Source organism: Siphateles boraxobius, unplaced genomic scaffold (genome assembly GCF_051911475.1).
Source record: "Siphateles boraxobius isolate OS27281-9 unplaced genomic scaffold, OSU_SipBor_1 6, whole genome shotgun sequence".
NCBI lineage: Eukaryota > Metazoa > Chordata > Actinopteri > Cypriniformes > Leuciscidae > Siphateles > Siphateles boraxobius.
Genome location: NW_027509186.1, coordinates 3,383,514 through 3,399,366, shown reverse-complemented (window position 1 = coordinate 3,399,366; position 15,853 = coordinate 3,383,514). Strand labels below are relative to the sequence as shown.

General features: G+C 48.7%; 2 non-coding genes and 1 pseudogene across 2 annotated transcripts; all 3 read right to left on the bottom strand.

Annotated features, from left to right (window-relative positions):
* Window positions 1–7,453: 7,453 nt before the first annotated feature.
* LOC143716813 (U6 spliceosomal RNA) lies at window positions 7,454–7,551 on the bottom strand (annotated as a pseudogene).
* Window positions 7,552–8,817: 1,266 nt separating this feature from the next.
* Window positions 8,818–8,924, bottom strand: LOC143716799 (U6 spliceosomal RNA). Its single transcript, XR_013196254.1, has one exon. It is a non-coding gene; the product is annotated as a U6 spliceosomal RNA (small nuclear RNA).
* A 4,766-nt stretch (window positions 8,925–13,690) lies between these two features.
* On the bottom strand, window positions 13,691–13,797 carry LOC143716798 (U6 spliceosomal RNA). The gene has a single exon (XR_013196253.1). It is a non-coding gene; the product is annotated as a U6 spliceosomal RNA (small nuclear RNA).
* Window positions 13,798–15,853: the final 2,056 nt, after the last annotated feature.

Sequence of the window (15,853 nt, the reverse complement as noted above, 5' to 3'; positions counted from 1 at the left end):
TGGCTCCTGGAGAACGACGTGGGCTACACCACGCAGTTGGTTGCCAGCCACCAGCGGGAGCGGGAGAAAAGTGCCTCCGACAGCCCCCTTATGGCCAACAAGGACGCACTCGCCCGGTACTCGTGCGCCCACCCTGCTTTTGCTGAGCAGCTGCGTTACCACCGGGTGCACGAGGAGGCCCGGGCTCGCGCCACTCAGCCCGGGTGTGAGGGCGAGGCGCTTGTTGGCTTTGGGGACTACAAGGAGGCCACCCTGAAGGACCTGTACGACTCCAAGGAGAAGCAGCACCAGAAGTAAGTCCTGTTGTGGTGAAGGGCAGTGAACTGTCGACAGGGTGCTGTGACTTGTTGATATGCGTGTTAATCTTTGATCATTGTCTTGCAGCTTTGTCAAGTGGCTACGGCGGAAGACACCGCAGCCTGGGACCTCGATGGACGCCGCCAGGAAGTACATCCTGGGCCGAGACAAGGAGCGGTCGGCAGAGGTGGCTGCTACCCCCCCACCTCCCACCAGCAGCAGCAGCAGCAGCAGCAGCAGCAGCAGCAGCAGCACCCCCACCACCAGCAGTGGCCCCAGCAAGGCCGCTGCTTCCACCGCGCTGCCGCCGCGCAAGCCGATCGCTCCCATGTTCTCGGCCCTACTGGGAAGGCGTCCAATGGCCCCAGGTGAGCTGCAGGCCAAGGTCAGGAAGCTGATGACCACACCAGCACGGCCTGCAGTTCCAGGTAGATCTCTTTCTTTCTCTTTAACACAACAGTGGTTCAGTGTACAGGATTAACTAACCATTGCCCTCCCACCCCACAGCGGTGTCTACATCCGTCAGAGACCAGTGCCCCTCGGTTCCGCCACCGCCCCCCCCCACAGAGGTGACGGACGAGGATCTGGTCCAGATGGCCACTGACTTAGAAACGGGTAACTGGCACCACACTGGACACGTCACACTGTAACATTTGCCCTCAATATATATTCTTCTGGCGGTATTTTTGTATTAACTGTAATGGTTTCATTTACTGGTCTCTACAGCTGATGCTTGAAGACCAAAGGTAGGTTTGGCAGGTAATGTAGCCGTCTTTGTCGGTGGTAGATGTGTAGAACATAGTGGCAATGTAGATTTGCTTAACCACCTTCACATGTCTACTTCCCTTGGCCCTGCTGCATCTCTTGACATTCACCTTGTAGCACTAAACCATCTGCCCCATCACTGGCATGCTGTACGTCATCTAATTACTTGCATTCTGCACGTCATCTAATCACTGGCATGCTGCACGTCATTAACACTCAGACTCACTTAGTCTTGCCTGCCTGTGTGTTGCCCCATGACTATCATTGTGCTGATGCCATTTTGTTGTGTGTGAATGTGTCTGAAGCTCACGTACAGGTCCTTCAGACTCTCCCGCTGGTGGTGAGGCCTCCATGTCCACCTCCTCCGGCGTTGTCCTCCATCCCTCCCCCACCGCCACCACCTCGAGTTGCGGCTGCTCCACCTACGCTCGCGGTTCCGGCTCGGGCTCCGGCGTTGACCAGGGAGGAGCCCCGTCGCGTCTCCGTGGAGGAGACGCCATCTGGGGAGGCCACCCTGGCACCAGCGCCGGCGAAGAGGAAGAGGAAGGAGAGGAAAGTGGAGCAGCCCGCAACGCCCACTCCTGCTTCGGCTGAGGTACAAACACAAACACAGACACACACACACACACACACACACACCGTGCCCGTACTCATGGACGGCACAACTCAGTGAAGTTGACTGTCAAACTGCATGTAGCACCTCCTCTCAGCCTCCTTACAGTGTGTTTGTTTGTGTTGTTTTTTTCCCTCACAGTCCCGGTTGCCTGAGAGCTGGCGGACAGCTCTCACCGTGGAAGAGCAGGAGTGGATCGGCCGGGAGCTGTTCAAGACAGACAGCGAGGGGAGGACCAAACTCACCACAGACCTCAAGCTGTGGTGGGACCCCCCTCAGCCCCGGCCGAGTTACACTCAGCCACCCGCCTCAACAGCTGCCTTCTTCGCGTGTCGGCTGTTCCTCTGGACGCCCCTGCGTCTGTGGGGCGTCCGGCCGACATGCTGTAATAGGGCCCTCACCAAGTGTGGGCTCTACAGGACCATCCGGAGGGTCCTGGACATCGACGGCTGGTACTTGATGGCCACCGAGTACCTGGAGTGCCGTCGGTGTAAGAGGAAGGTAGCTGCCTGGTCGCAGGAGGTCGTGGGTCAGCTGGGAGAGGGGCATCGCGCCCTCTTCCCGGCAATCCTCACCTACAAGTAAGTAGCTGTCTGAACACTGTCACAGTATGTCTGTTTGTGGCGCCCTCTTCCCGGCAATCCTCACCTACAAGTAAGTAGCTGTCTGACCACTGTCACAGTGTGTCTGTGTGTTGCGCCCTCTTGCCGGCAATCCTCACCTACAAGTAAGTACCTGTCTGAACACTGTCACAGTGTGTCTGTGTGTGGCTCTTCTGTAACACATGATGTGCTCCTCTCTGTAGGCTCGCCTGCGACCGGCGGGTAATCATCCAGCTGCGTGAGCGTACTCGGGGGAACAGCGCCACGCAGCTGTACAAAAAACTCTGTGAGGCACACACAGAGGCCTGGATGCGGCGGTCCATACACTACCTCAGCGTCATGGAGCCCTTCACGTCGCGAGGTGTCGTGCGCATGTGCACCCCACCACCAAAACCGCCACCCGTGCCCCAGTACGCGTGGCTGTTAATGGTGTACTGCCACGACATCCTCTCCCGCCTGGAGGACGTGAAGGCCCGGGTCACCTCCGTCTTCGGAACGGTCTTGAAGATGGATTCGACCAAGAAGGTAAATGTGGTGCTATGTATGTATAAATATATATGTATATAAATGTGGTGCGGAGTATCACGCTCTGGCTATGTGCGTGCAGCCTTACTGAGATGCTTTATTCTTTCAAACAGGTGACCCGGAAGCTCGCCGGTGCTGCCGCCCAGACCGCAGCGTGGGCAACGAACGTCGGCAACGAGCACGGACAGGTGCTCATGTCCGTGCTCACGGACGCCGAGGGTGCCGGCCTGTTGTCCATGGCTGCGGGGTTAATGCGGCGGTATCGGGACGCTGGGGTGGAGCCGCCTCAGCTCCTCTACGTCGACCGGGACTGTTGTTCGTCCCACGGGGGATCCAAGACAGCTGACATGTTCGGGAAGTGGGACAAGCTGGTGGTCCGGCTGGACATCTGGCACCTGATGCGGCGGTTCGCGTCAGGTGCGTTGTGGCAAAAACAATAATTAAACAAACAGCATCACAGTAAGAGACATCATTGGGTCCATAACTTGATGTAACATGCATTTTTCCATAACAGGTGTCACCACCGAGAGCCACCAGCTGTATAAACCCTTCCTGCAGCAGCTGTCTTCGTGCATCTTCCTGTGGGACCCAGAGGACGCAGCCCGGTTGCTCAAGGCGAAGAAGAGGATGCTTGAGGCGCAGGGGATGACCTTCTCGTCCGACGCCGGAGTGTGGAGGCACGTCAGCCGCAAGAATATGGCTCTCCATTGCCGTCGCCGCACGCGTGGAGCGGCGGAGACGGAGCGGCTGATCGGTGACCTCCTGGAAACCTTCGGCGGTGCCAACGGACGAGACACCATGGGGATTTCCCTGCTGGACCAAGACCGCATCCAGAAGATCTGGACGGAGCAGCGGCGCCACCTCCATTGCATCCAGGACCCGCCGGGCGTGGAGCTGTACACTGAGACCGGCAGGGTGACCAAGGGGGGGATCAGCCTGCCGGTGTACCGTTGTGCACGAGGCTCCACGTCCCTGGAGTCGTTCCACCTGCATCTCAACCGCTTCATTCCAGGTATGTTTCACATGCTTCACTGTCATGTCAATCTTTCACTGTCATCGACTCGCTGTCATTCACATTGTGTGCACTGAATAAACTGCTAAACAGATCTGTGTTCCTCCTCAGGAGAAAGTGCCAATCCCTGGCACTTCCAGGCATTTCTCCTGGAGGGGTTGACGCGGTGGAACGCCGACAGGGCGGCGTCCGTGGCACAGGAGGGACGGCCGCTGCTCCGCTCCTACAATGGCCCCCTGCAGCACTCCCTTGACCAGCTCAGCCAAAGGGTGCTTGGCACGAGTGTGGTCAAGGATTACACCAAGCCCAGGGAGTACACGGGTAAGAACACTCAAGCCACCGCGCTTACACGTGTCCACACTGAATGATATTTGTACCAGACTGACTGATGCGATTTGTGTTGTTGTACTTCAGGGGAACTCATCGGCATCGAGTACCTGTACTCCCAGACGGGCAGAGTGCTGCAGGACGTCAGCTTGGACCCTGACATTCCGGACGCGGGGGGGGACGTTCCCCAACTCGTCGAGGATGACGAGCTCGCCGACGGCCCGCAGGAGGTGGAGGACCTCACCCTGCACGTGCCTGGCGAGTTCCCAGCTCCTCAGACGGACCCGCGGTCAGGGCGACCGGCTGACGCACCCGCGCCCGAGCCATCCAGTCCGACCGGTGCCCCCGAGCCCGCACCCCACTCCCCCGGCCGGTCCTCGCCAGAGCCTCAGCAGGCTGCTGAGGTAAGCACGCCACCTCTTTGTGGTCTGCGACTGCAGTGCATCTCGCATCACCAAAAACTGCGCTCGCTCTGTTCCATCCACCTGACTTATTGTTTTCCATCTCTTCTTGTGTGTCTGCAGGACTACAGAGGACCGGATGACCAGCCGGGGTACCTGGCCGTGGTCCAGTTGGCCACGGCCTTGGTGGGGTTGCGTCACGACCCGGCCTTGTCAGAGGGGAGGGTAGACGAGCTTATCAGGCTCTACGAGGCCCTGTCACCGTACGACAGGGCCCGAGTAGTTTACCCTCCCCGCTACAGGGACAGGCCAGCTCAGGGGCGCTTCATGGCAGCCAAGCCAAGCCGCACCAGTATACCTGGTGTGGAAAGCTTGAGACGGTAAGGCTACGCTTCCATCATACATTTCCCTGGTGTACAAACAAGCTGCTTTATGTAATGTTGCCCATTATCATGCTCATATCTGTCATTGTTTTTGTCCATTGTCCACAGCTGCCTGGTCGGAGAGACCTCTGGACCTGCCAGCAGTCCCAGCGCAAGCCGGCTGGTAGAGGCAGTATGCACCCAGCTCTGCCGCTTGATCCCCTCGGGCAGCCGTGCGCGCGGTGCCCGGAGGTCGCGGTGGGACAGCATACTGCTTCGGTACCAGCACATCCGGGACCTTGTGCTGGGCCACCAGAGGCTGATGGCTCGGGCGCCCATACAGCTCTTTGAGCTGAACGCCAGGACCTTCTCGCTGTGGTATGTTTGATGCTTTTGATGTTATGGTAATGACATGCTTGAATGGCATGCTCTCAAAATTGTACATGTAACTAAAACACTACGTTGAAATCCGTTTTCAGGTTCACCAGGATGCAGCGGGAGAAGGAGAGGACTGTGCTAGCTTCAGGCGTTGCAGCAGAGGGACGACCACCAGCGGCAGCGGCAGCGGGTTCGGCGCCGTGCCCAGCAACAGCGGTGGATCGTTCTCCGGCAGCAGCAACAGGCCAGGCGAGGACAGCAGCGCCAAGGGCGGCGGGACCTCTGGCAGCAACACCGGCCGTGGCAGCACCGGTGCCTGTTCTGCCAGCGCCAGTGCGCCCACTGGCGCCTTTACCGCCTGCCCCCTCAGCTGTTGTCCTGGCCATACCACCGGCTGCTGCAGCTGCAACAGGACCTTTTCCGGCAACACAGCCTCTCTTTCTGGACCTCTCACTGCCCCAGCAGAGTGTGAGGGTGCTCCCCATCCCAACGCTCCCTCGGACAACGCCAGCCCCACACGTCCTCCCTCTGCCGCTGGCCGCCGCACATCACGCCGGCCCTCGGCTGCCTGCACCACCTCCTGCTCCCCCTCCTCAGCCTCGCTCTGCGTACAAAACTGAATGGCTGAGGAGGAAGAGGGCTGAGCAGAGGGCAGCGGCAGGAACAGTCGTCGCTGCCCGGGCCGGCGTGCCACAAGAACAAAAGTGCAGGAGATGCGGCCAGCCAAAGCGGAGGGAGACCGGACACACCCGCTACGGCAATGTACATTTTTGCTCTGCCGCCGCAGCGGGTAAGAGTGTGGAGGACTGGCTGAGGGAGATGAAGGACCAGGGTCGAGCCCCGGACTGATTTCGCATTCTCGCTGGGGCAGGTGTATATAGTTGTTTCAGTGTTTGTTTGTTTGTTTTTTAAAGACATTGACTTTACCCTCCACAAGGACCGGGACCTTGCCGCGGTGTGGAGGCTTCCTACAAACACCGGTCCACACCTGCCACAACTTTTCTACAGCAAAAAAAACATTGTGTATCCCATTCACACCTGTATAACATTGCCATGCCTTTGTACTATTCTGATTCTTTGCACTGACAAGTTATATAGGCCTATACTGTGTGTGTATGCTGCCTATCATATGGCTTAAGAAAAAGAAAAGAAAACATTGTCTGTCCCATTCACACCTGTATAACACATTCACACCTGTATAACACATTGTCATGCATTTGTGCTGTTCTGATTTTATGCGCTGACAAGTTATATAGGCCTTTTGGACATGTGGGTATGGTCAATAATGTGGTCACTGTCTTTGGAGTTACGTCCAGTTGCCACTGGCTCTGTTGCCGCCGCGTTGGTACTTCACACTGTATGCTGCTGCATTATTTATCCATGCATGTCTGTAATGAGCCCTTATACTATGCGTCTGTCTGCTGTGATTGATGTGGTTTAAAATAAGAGGAATGAAGCCTTGTGCCACTGTTCTGCATCAATACCACTGTTCTGCATCTCGCCCCAGAACATTTATGCCATGTGTCTGCTCTGATGCTCTATTTTTTTTATTATTATTATCATCATCATCATCATCATCATCATCAAAATCATCATGTTTTATTGTATTGTAGTTTGAAATAAATAATCTATTTCACACTGTAGTCTACTGCTGCTGTGTTTGGTGTTTTCTGCATCTATACATCATCATCATCAACAACAACTACAACAACAACAATAATACACGGCATGTAACTTTTATTTATACATTGAAATAAAATTATTGACATAATATAAATGTAATATAATGTTTAACATAACAAATTTTTATATATATGCAGAAAAAGGTGAAACAATATAAATACAATATATCTATGCAGAAAAGGGTGAAACAATATAAAAAGTGGAAACAATATGAATACAGTATATTATTTAACATAAACAATATAAATACAATATAATGTTTAACACAACAGATTTTAATATCTATGCAGAAAAAGGTGAAACAAATAATGCACGGCATGTTACTTTTATGTATACACATGAAATAGGCATAATAAGAATATAATAGTGTGTAATATAATGTTTAATATTTGTGCTTCGGTCGGGATTCGATCCTACGCTTTGATGGTGTCTCGTTTGTACCGCGTTTGTGCGACTGGGCATGCGCGAAGGCACTAATGCGCATGCGCGAAAACAGAGAAGAACGATGGCGAAGCTTTTCGCAGGGGCCATGCTAATCTTCTCTGTATCGATCCAATTTTAGTATATGTGCTGCCTTAGCAAGCACAGGTTTGGTGCCCAGCTCAAGGCATATATACACCTTGGGTTCCAGCGAGCTATCACCAAGGTGGTAGGGCCCAGCGAGTCATCTCGCCTCTGCATACCTTTGCTTGACACAATGATTGATGCAAAAGCTCAATGAGTTTAGGAATAGGACATCTTAGAGCTTTAGGGTTCACAAATGGCCAATTCCACCATGATGTATGAGAGCATCTACTGAAAGAATGGGGTGGGCAGACTTATGGATGGTACCAAAATACAAGCTCTGAATGGGCTGTGTCCTCCAGGTTTTCGAGAAAAAATCGAGTTGGCAGAAAAACGGAAAGTGCTTAGCCGTTTGCGCCACCGTCGCATGCACTCGATGTAACTGGACACGAACTGCAGCAGGAGGAATTAATCCTCTGGAGACTTTGAGGTAGAGGCCCTCTGACACACGTCGGAAACAAAACCTTAAAGGACTTCACAGATTTTTTTATTTGATTTATTCTTTGATTTTTTCTCTAAATCTGTCTCCTTTCAGCATAGGCGCTGCCTTAACAAGCAAAACGGCTCCGATAATTTGAGGCATATGCAGACCTGGGGGCCCAGCAAGTCCTCACCAAGGTGGTAGAGCCCAGCGAGCCATTTCACCACTTTAAAAAAAACTTGTTTATTAGTGTAGCCTGCCTTCCAGAGGATACATATTCACACACTTTGTAATTCATTCACTGGGCTATCATGCATTCAAACTAATCAAGAGTTGTAAACTTTGATGGGTTGCTGTTGTGTATTTTCATTTAGCTGTTCTCATGATTGCTGCATTTATAGACAACTGTGCCTAGGGTCTTGAAGTTCAATCACACCACATGTATGTTTTTCCACATTTTTTTCCACTTGGCATATGTAACTCTTTAGGTATTTACAGCACCGCTGGTCACTGTATGATAAAAATGTGAAAACATCATAAGTAGAAGTTTATTTTAGCTCAAGTTTGCTCTGTGTGAATGTATTGTTCTGTTTCAGTGGTGTTCTGTGACTCAACCTTGAAGGGAAAAGATATTGCCTTTGTGGTCAGACCCTGTTCCCCAACGGCATCTGCTGAAGAAAGTGAGTGGATACACTTGTCGATGGCCCCAGAGTACAAGCATAAAAAAAAGAATTGGCAGGAAAACTGAGAGTGCGCTATAGACATTGGAGATGCACCAGTTCTTGACACAAGAGAACAAGAATGAAAACAAAGAGTGGCAGGAGGGGATGAATCAAGTCCAGTGAAGCAGGCTTTGATCACAGCTGCAAAAATATGGAGCGCTTCACGGATTTGCGTGTCATCCTTTCGCAGGGGCCATGCTAATCTTCTCTGTATCGATCCAATTTTAGTATATGTGCTGCCTTAGCAAGCACAGGTTTGGTGCCCAGCTCAAGGCATATATACACCTTGGGTTCCAGCGAGCTATCACCAAGGTGGTAGGGCCCAGCGAGTCATCTCGCCTCTGCATACCTTTGCTTGACACAATGATTGATGCAAAAGCTCAATGAGTTTAGGAATAGGACATCTTAGAGCTTTAGGGTTCACAAATGGCCAATTCCACCATGATGTATGAGAGCATCTACTGAAAGAATGGGGTGGGCAGACTTATGGATGGTACCAAAATACAAGCTCTGAATGGGCTGTGTCCTACAGGTTTTCGAGAAAAAACTGAGTTGGCAGAAAAACGGAAAGTGCTTAGCCGTTTGCGCCACCGTTGCAGGCACTCGATGTAACTGGACACGAACTGCAGCAGGAGGAATTAATCCTCTGGAGACTTTGAGGTAGAGGCCCTCTGACACACGTCGGAAACAAAAACTTAAAGGACTTCACAGATTTTTTTATTTGATTTATTCTTTGATTTTTTCTCTAAATCGGTCTCCTTTCAGCATAGGCGCTGCCTTAACAAGCAAAAGGGCTCAGCTAATTTGAGGCATATGCACACCTGGGGGCCCAGCAAGTCCTCACCAAGGTGGTAGAGCCCAGCGAGCCATTTCACCACTTTAAAAAAACCTTGTTTATTAGTGTAGCCTGCCTTCCAGAGGATACATATTCACACACTTTGTAATTCATTCACTGGGCTATCATGCATTCAAACTAATCAAGAGTTGTAAACTTTGATGGGTTGCTGTTGTGTATTTTCATTTAGCTGTTCTCATGATTGCTGCATTTATAGACAACTGTGCCTAGGGTCTTGAAGTTCAATCACACCACATGTATGTTTTTCCACATTTTTTTCCACTTGGCATATGTAACTCTTTAGGTATTTACAGCACCGCTGGTCACTGTATGATAAAAATGTGAAAACATCATAAGTAGAAGTTTATTTTAGCTCAAGTTTGCTCTGTGTGAATGTATTGTTCTGTTTCAGTGGTGTTCTGTGACTCAACCTTGAAGGGAAAAGATATTGCCTTTGTGGTCAAACCCTGTTCCCCAACGGCATCTGCTGAAGAAAGGGAGTGGACACACTTGTCGATGGCCCCAGAGTACAAGCATAAAAAAAAGAGTTGGCAGGAAAACTTAGAGTGCGCTATAGACATTGGAGATATTGCCTTTGTGGTCAAACCCTGTTCCTCAACGGCATCTGCTGAAGAAAGGGAGTGGACACACTCGTCGATGGCCCCAGAGTACAAGCATAAAAAAAAGAGTTGGCAGGAAAACTGAGAGTGCGCAATCAGTTTAGGAAAAGGACATCTTAGAGCTTTAGGGTTCATAAATGGCCAATTCCACCATGATGTATGAGAGCATCTACTGAAAGAATGGGGTGGGCAGACTTATGGATGATACCAAAATACAAGCTCTGAATGGGCTGTGTCCTCCAGGTTTTCGAGAAAAATCGAGTTGGCAGAAAAACGGAAAGTGCTTAGCCGTTTGCGCCACCGTTGCATGCACTCGATGTAACTGGACACGAACTGCAGCAGGAGGAATTAATCCTCTGGAGACTTTGAGGTAGAGGCCCTCTGACACACGTCGGAAACAAAAACTTAAAGGACTTCACAGATTTTTTTATTTGATTTATTCTTTGATTTTTTCTCTAAATCGGTCTCCTTTCAGCATAGGCGCTGCCTTAACAAGCAAAACGGCTCCGATAATTTGAGGCATATGCAGACCTGGGGGCCCAGCAAGTCCTCACCAAGGTGGTAGAGCCCAGCGAGCCATTTCACCACTTTAAAAAAAACTTGTTTATTAGTGTAGCCTGCCTTCCAGAGGATACATATTCACACACTTTGTAATTCATTCACTGGGCTATCATGCATTCAAACTAATCAAGAGTTGTAAACTTTGATGGGTTGCTGTTGTGTATTTTCATTTAGCTGTTCTCATGATTGCTGCATTTATAGACAACTGTGCCTAGGGTCTTGAAGTTCAATCACACCACATGTATGTTTTTCCACATTTTTTTCCACTTGGCATATGTAACTCTTTAGGTATTTACAGCACCGCTGGTCACTGTATGATAAAAATGTGAAAACATCATAAGTAGAAGTTTATTTTAGCTCAAGTTTGCTCTGTGTGAATGTATTGTTCTGTTTCAGTGGTGTTCTGTGACTCAACCTTGAAGGGAAAAGATATTGCCTTTGTGGTCAAACCCTGTTCCCCAACGGCATCTGCTGAAGAAAGGGAGTGGACACACTTGTCGATGGCCCCAGAGTACAAGCATAAAAAAAAGAGTTGGCAGGAAAACTTAGAGTGCGCTATAGACATTGGAGATATTGCCTTTGTGGTCAAACCCTGTTCCTCAACGGCATCTGCTGAAGAAAGGGAGTGGACACACTCGTCGATGGCCCCAGAGTACAAGCATAAAAAAAAGAGTTGGCAGGAAAACTGAGAGTGCGCAATCAGTTTAGGAAAAGGACATCTTAGAGCTTTAGGGTTCATAAATGGCCAATTCCACCATGATGTATGAGAGCATCTACTGAAAGAATGGGGTGGGCAGACTTATGGATGATACCAAAATACAAGCTCTGAATGGGCTGTGTCCTCCAGGTTTTCGAGAAAAATCGAGTTGGCAGAAAAACGGAAAGTGCTTAGCCGTTTGCGCCACCGTTGCATGCACTCGATGTAACTGGACACGAACTGCAGCAGGAGGAATTAATCCTCTGGAGACTTTGAGGTAGAGGCCCTCTGACACACGTCGGAAACAAAACCTTAAAGGACTTCACAGATTTTTTTATTTGATTTATTCTTTGATTTTTTCTCTAAATCGGTCTCCTTTCAGCATAGGCGCTGCCTTAACAAGCAAAACGGCTCCGATAATTTGAGGCATATGCAGACCTGGGGGCCCAGCAAGTCCTCACCAAGGTGGTAGAGCCCAGCGAGCCATTTCACCACTTTAAAAAAAACTTGTTTATTAGTGTAGCCTGCCTTCCAGAGGATACATATTCACACACTTTGTAATTCATTCACTGGGCTATCATGCATTCAAACTAATCAAGAGTTGTAAACTTTGATGGGTTGCTGTTGTGTATTTTCATTTAGCTGTTCTCATGATTGCTGCATTTATAGACAACTGTGCCTAGGGTCTTGAAGTTCAATCACACCACATGTATGTTTTTCCACATTTTTTTCCACTTGGCATATGTAACTCTTTAGGTATTTACAGCACCGCTGGTCACTGTATGATAAAAATGTGAAAACATCATAAGTAGAAGTTTATTTTAGCTCAAGTTTGCTCTGTGTGAATGTATTGTTCTGTTTCAGTGGTGTTCTGTGACTCAACCTTGAAGGGAAAAGATATTGCCTTTGTGGTCAAACCCTGTTCCCCAACGGCATCTGCTGAAGAAAGGGAGTGGACACACTTGTCGATGGCCCCAGAGTACAAGCATAAAAAAAAGAGTTGGCAGGAAAACTTAGAGTGCGCTATAGACATTGGAGATATTGCCTTTGTGGTCAAACCCTGTTCCTCAACGGCATCTGCTGAAGAAAGGGAGTGGACACACTCGTCGATGGCCCCAGAGTACAAGCATAAAAAAAAGAGTTGGCAGGAAAACTGAGAGTGCGCAATCAGTTTAGGAAAAGGACATCTTAGAGCTTTAGGGTTCATAAATGGCCAATTCCACCATGATGTATGAGAGCATCTACTGAAAGAATGGGGTGGGCAGACTTATGGATGATACCAAAATACAAGCTCTGAATGGGCTGTGTCCTCCAGGTTTTCGAGAAAAATCGAGTTGGCAGAAAAACGGAAAGTGCTTAGCCGTTTGCGCCACCGTTGCATGCACTCGATGTAACTGGACACGAACTGCAGCAGGAGGAATTAATCCTCTGGAGACTTTGAGGTAGAGGCCCTCTGACACACGTCGGAAACAAAACCTTAAAGGACTTCACAGATTTTTTTATTTGATTTATTCTTTGATTTTTTCTCTAAATCGGTCTCATTTCAGCATAGGCGCTGCCTTAACAAGCAAAACGGCTCAGATAATTTGAGGCATATGCAGACCTGGGGGCCCAGCAAGTCCTCACCAAGGTGGTAGAGCCCAGCGAGCCATTTCACCACTTTAAAAAAACCTTGTTTATTAGTGTAGCCTGCCTTCCAGAGGATACATATTCACACACTTTGTAATTCATTCACTGGGCTATCATGCATTCAAACTAATCAAGAGTTGTAAACTTTGATGGGTTGCTGTTGTGTATTTTCATTTAGCTGTTCTCATGATTGCTGCATTTATAGACAACTGTGCCTAGGGTCTTGAAGTTCAATCACACCACATGTATGTTTTTCCACATTTACACGTATTCCTACTTGGCATATGTAACTCTTTAGGTATTTACAGCACCGCTGGTCACTGTATGATAAAAATGTGAAAACATCATAACTAGAAGTTTATTTTAGCTCAAGTTTGCTCTGTGTGAATGTATTGTTCTGTTTCAGTGGTGTTCTGTGACTCACCTTGAAGGGAAAAGATATTGCCTTTGTGGTCAAACCCTGTTCCCCAACGGCATCTGCTGAAGAAAGTGAGTGGATACACTTGTCGATGGCCCCAGAGTACAAGCATAAAAAAAAGAATTGGCAGGAAAACTGAGAGTGCGCTATAGACATTGGAGATGCACCAGTTCTTGACACAAGAGAACAAGAATGAAAACAAAGAGTGGCAGGAGGGGATGAATCAAGTCCAGTGAAGCAGGCTTTGATCACAGCTGCAAAAATATGGAGCGCTTCACGGATTTGCGTGTCATCCTTTCGCAGGGGCCATGCTAATCTTCTCTGTATCGATCCAATTTTAGTATATGTGCTGCCTTAGCAAGCACAGGTTTGATGCCCAGCTCAAGGCATATATACACCTTGGGTTCCAGCAAGCTATCACCAAGGTGGTAGGGCCCAGCGAGTCATCTCGCCTCTGCATACCTTTGCTTGACACAATGATTGATGCAAAAGCTCAATGAGTTTAGGAATAGGACATCTTAGAGCTTTAGGGTTCACAAATGGCCAATTCCACCATGATGTATGAGAGCATCTACTGAAAGAATGGGGTGGGCAGACTTATGGATGGTACCAAAATACAAGCTCTGAATGGGCTGTGTCCTCCAGGTTTTCGAGAAAAAATCGAGTTGGCAGAAAAACGGAAAGTGCTTAGCCGTGTGCGCCACCGTTGCATGCACTCGATGTAACTGGACACGAACTGCAGCAGGAGGAATTAATCCTCTGGAGACTTTGAGGTAGAGGCCCTCTGACACACGTCGGAAACAAAAACTTAAAGGACTTCACAGATTTTTTTATTTGATTTATTCTTTGATTTTTTTCTCTAAATCGGTCTCCTTTCAGCATAGGCGCTGCCTTAACAAGCAAAAAGGCTCAGCTAATTTGAGGCATATGCACACCTGGGGGCCCAGCAAGTCCTCACCAAGGTGGTAGAGCCCAGCGAGCCATTTCACCACTTTAAAAAAACCTTGTTTATTAGTGTAGCCTGCCTTCCAGAGGATACATATTCACACACTTTGTAATTCATTCACTGGGCTATCATGCATTCAAACTAATCAAGAGTTGTAAACTTTGATGGGTTGCTGTTGTGTATTTTCATTTAGCTGTTCTCATGATTGCTGCATTTATAGACAACTGTGCCTAGGGTCTTGAAGTTCAATCACACCACATGTATGTTTTTCCACATTTTTTTCCACTTGGCATATGTAACTCTTTAGGTATTTACAGCACCGCTGGTCACTGTATGATAAAAATGTGAAAACATCATAAGTAGAAGTTTATTTTAGCTCAAGTTTGCTCTGTGTGAATGTATTGTTCTGTTTCAGTGGTGTTCTGTGACTCAACCTTGAAGGGAAAAGATATTGCCTTTGTGGTCAAACCCTGTTCCCCAACGGCATCTGCTGAAGAAAGGGAGTGGACACACTTGTCGATGGCCCCAGAGTACAAGCATAAAAAAAAGAGTTGGCAGGAAAACTTAGAGTGCGCTATAGACATTGGAGATATTGCCTTTGTGGTCAAACCCTGTTCCTCAACGGCATCTGCTGAAGAAAGGGAGTGGACACACTCGTCGATGGCCCCAGAGTACAAGCATAAAAAAAAGAGTTGGCAGGAAAACTGAGAGTGCGCAATCAGTTTAGGAATAGGACATCTTAGAGCTTTAGGGTTCATAAATGGCCAATTCCACCATGATGTATGAGAGCATCTACTGAAAGAATGGGGTGGGCAGACTTATGGATGGTACCAAAATACAAGCTCTGAATGGGCTGTGTCCTCCAGGTTTTCGAGAAAAAATCGAGTTGGCAGAAAAACGGAAAGTGCTTAGCCGTTTGCGCCACCGTTGCATGCACTCGATGTAACTGGACACGAACTGCAGCAGGAGAGAATTAATCCTCTGGAGACTTTGAGGTAGAGGCCCTCTGACACACGTCGGAAACAAAACCTTAAAGGACTTCACAGATTTTTTTATTTGATTTATTCTTTGATTTTTTCTCTAAATCGGTCTCCTTTCAGCATAAGCGCTGCCTTAACAAGCAGAAAGGCTCAGCTAATTTGAGGCATATGCAGACCTGGGGGCCCAGCAAGTCCTCACCAAGGTGGTAGAGCCCAGCGAGCCATTTCACCACTTTAAAAAAAACTTGTTTATTAGTGTAGCCTGCCTTCCAGAGGATACATATTCACACACTTTGTAATTCATTCACTGGGCTATCATGCATTCAAACTAATCAAGAGTTGTAAACTTTGATGGGTTGCTGTTGTGTATTTTCATTTAGCTGTTCTCATGATTGCTGCATTTATAGACAACTGTGCCTAGGGTCTTGAAGTTCAATCACACCACATGTATGTTTTTCCACATTTTTTTCCACTTGGCATATGTAACTCTTTAGG